The 8571-nt window shown below is 28.8% G+C and overlaps 1 pseudogene; it reads right to left on the reverse strand.

The window, feature by feature from the left end:
- Window positions 1-1323: 1323 nt before the first annotated feature.
- LOC129301754 (peroxidase 4-like) lies at window positions 1324-7312 on the reverse strand (annotated as a pseudogene).
- Window positions 7313-8571: the final 1259 nt, after the last annotated feature.

The following is an 8571-nucleotide window of genomic DNA, read 5'->3' on the forward strand; positions in this document are numbered from 1 at the left end:
AGATCTACATTGTCAGCTCTTGAGATCCAAACTCTTAAAGAGAACATGTGTCAAGTTTGAAGAATTAAAAGATAACTCTTCTATCAACCTTGACTTAAATGAATTTGTTCGGTCCATATTAGGATAGATATTTTAAAATTTTAATCTTCTGCTATGCCTTCCTATCCTACACAAAATTAGGACTATCTAGTTTAGACTCTTTTCAAAGGAAGGCTACTATTTCATTGTGTAAAGTATAGTAATCTATGTCCGATGCTCAAGAAAATTTTTATGAGCGAATTAAACACATAAAGATTTTTAAAATTATGGCATGGATTTTTCTAAAAAACAAAGCAATATTGGAAGATGATTAAACTCTATAGTTTGGGACGCAAGATGGTTAAACATGTATTTTTCTCATAATAAAGGATTTTAAAAGCTTTCAAGAGAATTTTAGATCATCCTCATGCAACGTTTCTAGATTTAGTTATGATTTTTTAAAGTTAATCAAAAATACTGGACTTACCAATAAGAAATAACTCGATGATTAATTTGTAAATTTTAACTTATAGGCTTCAATTTTTGTTTTGTTTTAACCATATCACTTCTAGTTGTGTAGAGAAATTGTCATAAGTTAAGATTTGACAAAATAGGATAATTTCTCTGAAGTCCCCAGGAGCTGATCTATCATAATTTTTTTTAATAAAATTATGATTCTAACTCTCTACAATATAATAGAAAGCATAGTTGTTAAAATCTAAATGAATGTTATCATAATAATAAAGAAAAAGTTGTTAATATAGCAGACATAATTATTATATTATATGACTAAATTGAAGTTATCAACAAACCATATTGTTAATACTTAAACTGAAGTTATTAATTAATCATTAATTGAAGTAGTTGTTAATATAGAAAACATACTTGTTATTGCATAACTAAATTAACAACTACTATTTCTATATAAACAACCTTACTTTTTATTAATATCTTCATTTTAATTAGGTATTAACAACTATACTTTTTATTATTTTGCTTACGTAAATTTAATACAAAAATTACCTTTTTTGATAGGATTTATTTATCATTTTTCCATTATTTATTATACTTGAAGATCACTTTGCAGCATACATCCAACAATAGAAGCACAAAGAAGCATTTATACTTTCATAATACATGAAGAGAACATACATAATGCATACATGTCTACTGTAACAAGTCTTCACCTATTATAAATGACATGAACACATACAAGACAACAATCAAATATGCTGTCACACTTAATTTCCCACGCACATTGATATATTTTGCCTTGAAATTTATAAGGAGGCTTGATTAGCTCATCTAGCTAACTCTCCTACAGTTCTTCCTGATCTCTCCATGTGGATAAATCAAGGGTTTGATGTTTCCCATCCTGATCATGCCAGCAACAAAGTCAAAATCAAAGGCCTCCTTGTTATGGGCATAAGTCCGAACCAACGAGTCAGTGGAGCCGCCATTGAATAGAGCTTGATCAGAGTGAAGAAGTCCCTTCTTGTTGAGGAGGTTCTTGAAGTAGCTATTGTCAAAATAATTAGGAGTTGTAACGTCCAAGTTTGTTATAAAGTTGGTTGGAGTTTCAATCTTTGGACAAAGCTGCTGCTTTGACTTGGCAAAAGAAGGGTCAATGTTTCCATCATTATATATGCGATCTATGAAAGTAACACATCTTGCTTGCCCTATTGTGTGGCCTCCTGAAAAATCATTCATATTCACCAGTTAATAGAGTACTCAATTAAATACTAAAAAGTTAAGAAACATTTTTGCCATTCAACTATTCAATTAGGGAGTACCTAGTAAGCCTAAACTTTTATATAGTGTATTTTCCTTATTTTACATTTAAAAATGGTGCATTAAGCACTTACTGTTAAAACAAATTACGTTAACCTTTTGTTGACTTAAAAATTGTAGAAATTACATATAAGTATTTTATAGGAAAATTAATATCAATCAAATTCCTTAAATTATGTATAAATAACAAGATACAAAATGTTATTTCTTGCTCACATAAAATGTTAAAATACAATTTTAACCAACTATTATTTTAGAGACTTGATCGACATTAATTTTCTTATTCTTTTTTTTTGTAATTTTTTTAGGTTAATTAATGGTCAAAGTTAACTTTTTTTAATGACTAGATACTGGTTCACTATTTTTAAATGTTGATGAAAAAATTACATTATATGTAAGTTTATAATACTAGACATGCCAAAGCAAATAATCAAAGTTCAAAAATGTCCTTTAACCCAATATTAAATTACTGATAATCAAAAGTATGATTCATTAAAGTAATTTGTGGTATCATCATTTGATGTTTTTCACCGTTTGATCCATTGTCTGATTCTAAATTCATTAAAAAAAAGTGTATATGTGAAATTTCTTAGAATATATCGAATGAAAAATGTTTAACCTTTTAAATATTTAGATATACCGAGTCAAAATTTTTAGAGCCCAGTTTCAAGCTGGGCTAAGTATTGCTTGGTGATTAAAGTGATTCGATGTCATTTATATATATATATATATATATATATGATAAAAATGGGATTTATATTACATTCAATAAAAATTAGTTAAAATATGAGATTTATTTTTTAATGCAATGTATGACATGAAGAAAAATATTTTTTAAGAAGAAAAATGTGAGATGTATCTAAAAAATGAAATAAGTATAGCTCTCAATTTTTTTAATAAAAAAACTTTTCTTCGTTCGAAAAGTGTTGCTTAAGTATACAATTAGTACTATCTAATTTGATAATTGATATAGATAGACTTACTTTTCCACCCTCCTAATTATGGAAGTGACATGTACTGTGTAGTGGTTCAAATGTCAAATTCAAGTGCATCCCTCGTTTTTATTTTTCAAGGACATTATTGAAGTAAATTTAGGGATGGACATATAAATTGATGGATTTTTCGGTAATTTTTTTATTAATTATTATTCGATCTTTTATATCTTATCTAATACATTTTATAATCTTACAAATTTTTCTCTGTATTATATGCTGATCGTACACCACCGACACATACGAAATAAAAATAATAAGTTTTTCATATATCATAAATATTTAGATAAAAAATTCATACACACAATTCAATATTTTAGTTTATAAACAAGTTTGATGAGATTGGTCTGTCTTGATCTTGCTTCATATTTAAATTATGAATATTGAGTTTTTCTTGAACTCACCCCTAATTAGATCTGGCCATCAAACATTGACTTGCTTAACCAAAACAAAAACAAGCCAAATACAGTACCAACACATCGGATCTATCTCTAACTAAAATATGTCTAATAGCATGTTTAGAAACTGAGATAAACTCAATTAATCACTTTTTAATTTGTTTGTTTTTTTTTTTGCCATAAAAGTAATTGTTGTCATTAAACACAAATCATGATCAACATAGCTGTTTAGTACTGATACTATAATGGAAAAGAAGAAGAGAGAAAAGAGAAGGGTTAAATGGCAAATTTGCTCCTAAATTATAGGTCATGAAGCATTGAGGTTCATAAACTCATTTTTAATACAATATTATCTCTACTACTAAAAAATGTTAATTTAAACTATTAGTTGATTAAAAAAATTATAGAAAATGATAAAAAAATATTGAAGAATACTAAAAAAAATACATAAATGATCAAGAAAATTATAGAAAAGGACCTTAATTGATTAATGTCCTTTTTTATAATTTTTGAGGTCATTTTCTTTAATTTTTTTAATTAACAATGAAAGTTAACAATTTGTTAATGGTATGAACAATATTATATCATTTTGAACTATTGAAGGAAAATATTGTACTATAAATGAGTTTAGGATCTTAAACACTTGACTTATAGTTTAAGGGCAAAGTTGTTATTTAATCCAAAAAAGAGAAAGATATAGTTATAATACCAGATAAGGCAACCATGTTTCGAGTAGAGAGGCCTTGAGCTTTAAATGTAGAGATAAGATTCCGGAGATTAGAAAATCCTGGTGGAAGCAAACTCTCGGCAAGGCGAAAGAACGCAGTCTTGGAATCCCTTCTTCCCAATTTAACCTTCCAATATGGGCCTCCAAGCTGCAACCATATTTATTGGAATCAATCGATTAAACCAAAACAACAACTAATCTTATTAGTAAAGGGCCTTAATAATGTCAACTAAAAGGTTAATTCCAAGGACAAATCTAGGACCAAATCAATGGGGGGCCAAAATGCAAAACTACATTATAATGGGGACAAAAATTAATTTTAGCATTTTTAACAAATAAAAACAAAGTAAACTTAACAAAATTTGTGTACCATATGGGGGCAAGCCCCCCTGCTTGCCTCCCCTAAAGCCGTCTCTGCTTAGTTCACATGCATATCTGGTATGATTATAATCACACACACACACACACATTGGGACCTTAATGAATTGATAAGTAGGCATCATTCGTGGATTGATGTACACTAGTGGAGAATATTATTTTAATGACAAAATTTTCGCGTTAGTTCTTTTACCAGTTGTATATTGCGAAAATTGGCCATTACTACTATATTTATTTCTACTGCATCCTATATAGTACCTAGAATTTTTTGACTTTACGGCATGAGAGGAGTTTTTCTTTTCCTTACAATTTCGTAGTAAACAGGTATAACAAAGATTTGTATCCTCTTTAAATATGAATTATTCACGCGACATATATTCTCTTCCCCATGATATGATCTATTAACTAACTTGATCAAATGAATTAACAAGTAATGCATTGTTCAGTTATTAATCATGGATCGATTTGTCTCTATTCCCAGCGATCAGATCAAATCTTTTTACCAGAGATCTAAGACATAGCACAATTTCTAGTGTAGCAAGGGCCAGGTTAGTTCGATTACTGAGGTAAAAAAAGCTACATTCCCCAGATGACTTTACCTTGCTAAAGACCATATGTCAGGATAAAGATAGACACATAATAGTAGGTCCTATTAGATATAAAGGAGTCTCATATCTAAAAATTAAAAGATAAAGATAGAATATATATAAAATTTGGGATGTGTGTAGCCAAATGACTATTTTTTTAAAGTAGATTACCCTCAAGCATACATAATATAAAAAATAATTTAATAATTTAATAGGCTCCACTTTTGTAAAATCTACTATCATGAGTGATCTATATCTTTTTTGTTTGCGAAATTTTAGGATTAGTTCTTAGATTTCAGGGATCCATTCAATTGGACATTAATATTCTTGGGTGAATACTTGAATTGTAGAAATTAAAATTAAACTCAGTCAATGGCTCTTGTAGCCTAATGACATGTAAACTTTCCTGCAAGTGGGAAGTTGCGGGTTCAATCCTGTAAACTCCAACTATTAGGGGCTTGTTTGTTTTTTGTTTTTTAAAAACTGTTTTTTGTTTTTGAAAACAGAAAAATTTAAAAATTTATTTGGATAAGTGTTTTTCATTTAGTTGTTTTCAAAACTGTTTTTATTTTTTATTTTTAAAAATAAAAAATAGAAATAACTTTAAGTTGTTTTCGTTTTATTTTTCTTGTTTTTAAAATATACTACATTTTATTATTGAAAATTACAGTTATTTTAATTAATTTCTGTTATTAATCACCATCATTAACTGCCTATAATCATTACTATCAATTCATTTTTTTAATTCTAAAACTGTTTTTTAATTGATATAACCAAATGGATTTTCATTTTATTTTGTTTTAAAAAAATTTAAAAACTAAGTTACAAAACATTTTTTATAAATAAAAAATGAGAACAGAAACTAAACAGATTCTTACTGCCTGCCTTTCTTTTTTCTTTTTTTTTTTTAAGAAAGAAATAAAAACCTCACAAGAACAACAGAGTCACGAGCTACAATGTATACGATATCAGCACAAGAGACGATGCCGGTGCATGCTGCTTCTACCTTGGACTTGATTTCATCAATCACTTCATAGCCTCTAACAGATCCATTGTTGGGAGCTGCTGTCTTCTCTCCAGTGAACGTTGAAGTGTCATCCAGTAATATTGAGGCATCACAGCCCTATAATTTCCCAGCATACAATTCGTATAAAAATTTATTGCATCAAAGGTACATGCTCGATATAGAAATCAACAATCTATTTATGATGAGGCCATACCAGAATTGGAATATGCTTTGCTTTAGTTCATTGAAGTAAAAAGTAATAAGAACTTTGTTTCAACGATGCAATTTTTCAGTGGTTTTGGTAAACATTTCGAATAAATTTGAACTACACAACGAAATAGGGTGAATAAAATAAATAACACTTGATCATGTTTACTATATATATATATGTATATAATTTATCTTCCTCTTTATTATATATCATTGATAATAAAAAAAATTTCTATGCATATATCATTGATAATACATGAAAATTCATGACAAGCATAGAAAAGTCATAAGGGTAACTTTTACTCGCTAAGAGACACTGCATACATCACCATAACTTTATTATTATTATTTTTGGCCAAATATTGTTTTTGAAACTTGAAAGAAACAACTATAACCAAGGGCGAAGCCAAGATTTAACTATAAAAGGGGTCAATATTAAAAAGCATGTAAATTATAAATCTTTCATAAATCTTAGAAACTGAGGTATATAACATCTATATAACACTAGAAAAAATTAAAAATTTAAAATAGGGCCGTAGCCCCTATTGGTCCCTCTCCCTCTACTTTTGTATGTCATAAAGAAGCATCATCATCATGGCCAAGTTGAATAGCTATAAATGCTATTGTGAACAGTCCAAGGAAGGAAAATAAATGAAATCTAAGAATTTGAACTTGGTGATGAATATATATGACCTACGTGCATAAAAAAACATGGATTCGAATTTGGCAAGATTCATGTGGTTGTTTCATTCAAACCATTTTGAGAATATTTTCATCTTTCGTTTTGATCCATCACCAACGATGAGCACACCCAAGTCATCATGACCTGTTCTTCAAACCGTATGACGAATCAAAATAAAACATGAAGATGTTTTCAACATGATTATATTGAAATTAAAACTCATCTCTAAAAACAAGAAGAGATAAAAGGTAAGAAGAAGAAGAGATAAGATATATGTTTAGTTAAGGAATATAAGTAATTTACATGGACGAAACAGTCATGAAAGAAGAGGCGGAGCAGACCAGCTCCCAGAAGATTGAACAACAGATCTCACAATGTGGAAAAGTTTTGGACAAGTTTTACAATAGAAGTTCTTGTGGAGTTTACAAGCCGAACAGGTCGGCCCTGTAACGACCAGGAATAAAGATAAGGCAACAATAATGGCAAAACATGATGATGAAGATGAAGAAGAAAGAGCCATTTTTGCTATGTGAAGCTTCACAGTTCCAAAATATGGCGTGATGGGGGCAAAATATATAACTGAGTTTGCATGGGGTTATAACAGTTTTACGTCTTGGAAATTCGGATTTAACTATTGACTGAAACGTAACAAGTGGAACCGAAAATTCAAATCATGGTCTATTGCCATTTATTATACACAATACCATAATACCTAAAGCCTTAGCTGGATATTAAGATTATCCTGAAACGGTTTGTTTAAAAGTATGATCTTTTAAGGGTTTTTTTTTTTTTGAGAAGAATTAAGTTCTTATACACCTAGCTATATTATTCTTTTTACATATGTATTTTAGAGTTTTATATTAGTCAAAAACTAAGGCTTGTCACTTATACTAAAATAGCTTAAGCTAAGTATTCACAGTACAATTGTATAGTTGTAATTATAATCATATGATGTGAGCCTATCACATATTTAATATTTTCCTTACTATTTTTTATTTCTTTTTTTTATCAATTTTTTAAGTCCCAAATCACCTGATGACTCTGATACCATGTTAGAGTTTTACATTAATCACAGCTAAAAAAAAGCTTAAGCTACTCTAGAAGGAGTCACCACACTTGTATTGTTTTGATTAATTCTCTACTCACTCGAGGTCGGATTATCACACATTTAATACTCTAAAATATTAAAATTATATATAATTTATAATACATTAGTGAGTACAACAATTGCAAATTACTAATGATGAGTAGCTAATTCACTTGAAAATTAAAGAATTACTGTATTATGAAAGAAAAAAATGTTGACGAGTGAGATATGAACAAAGTACAGTGAGCTATATGAGAATCTGTCTGCAATACGGATAAAATAAAGTCAATTAAGATAATTATCCCGTCAAAACATATATAAAAAAATAAATTTTATTTCCTCCAAAAATGAAATAGGAAAATAAAACCAAATCCAAAATCATTAATTATATTTCCCGTCTATGTACAAATAAAATTTATAGTTCTCTGCACAAAATATATAAAACTGAACCTTTTTTAATGATAAATTTCCTTTGTGATGAAAGAAGTCAATTAAAAGAGCCGAGTATTAAAGGAAAAATAGTTTTCCCACAAAGAGTTATCCACGAATTTTGAAGAATTCAACGTGTGCCTTTATTGCACGTGCTATACACAATTATTATTATTATTAGAAAAAGAAAAGTAACGCAGAAGACTGATTCAATATTGAATGAGCTCAACAACAAACAGCGTATGAGGACACCTACGCAAGCTTTG

Source organism: Prosopis cineraria, unplaced genomic scaffold, assembly GCF_029017545.1.
Source record: "Prosopis cineraria cultivar Desert tree isolate PC_DT_omini unplaced genomic scaffold, ASM2901754v1 PC2, whole genome shotgun sequence".
Lineage (NCBI taxonomy): Eukaryota > Viridiplantae > Streptophyta > Magnoliopsida > Fabales > Fabaceae > Prosopis > Prosopis cineraria.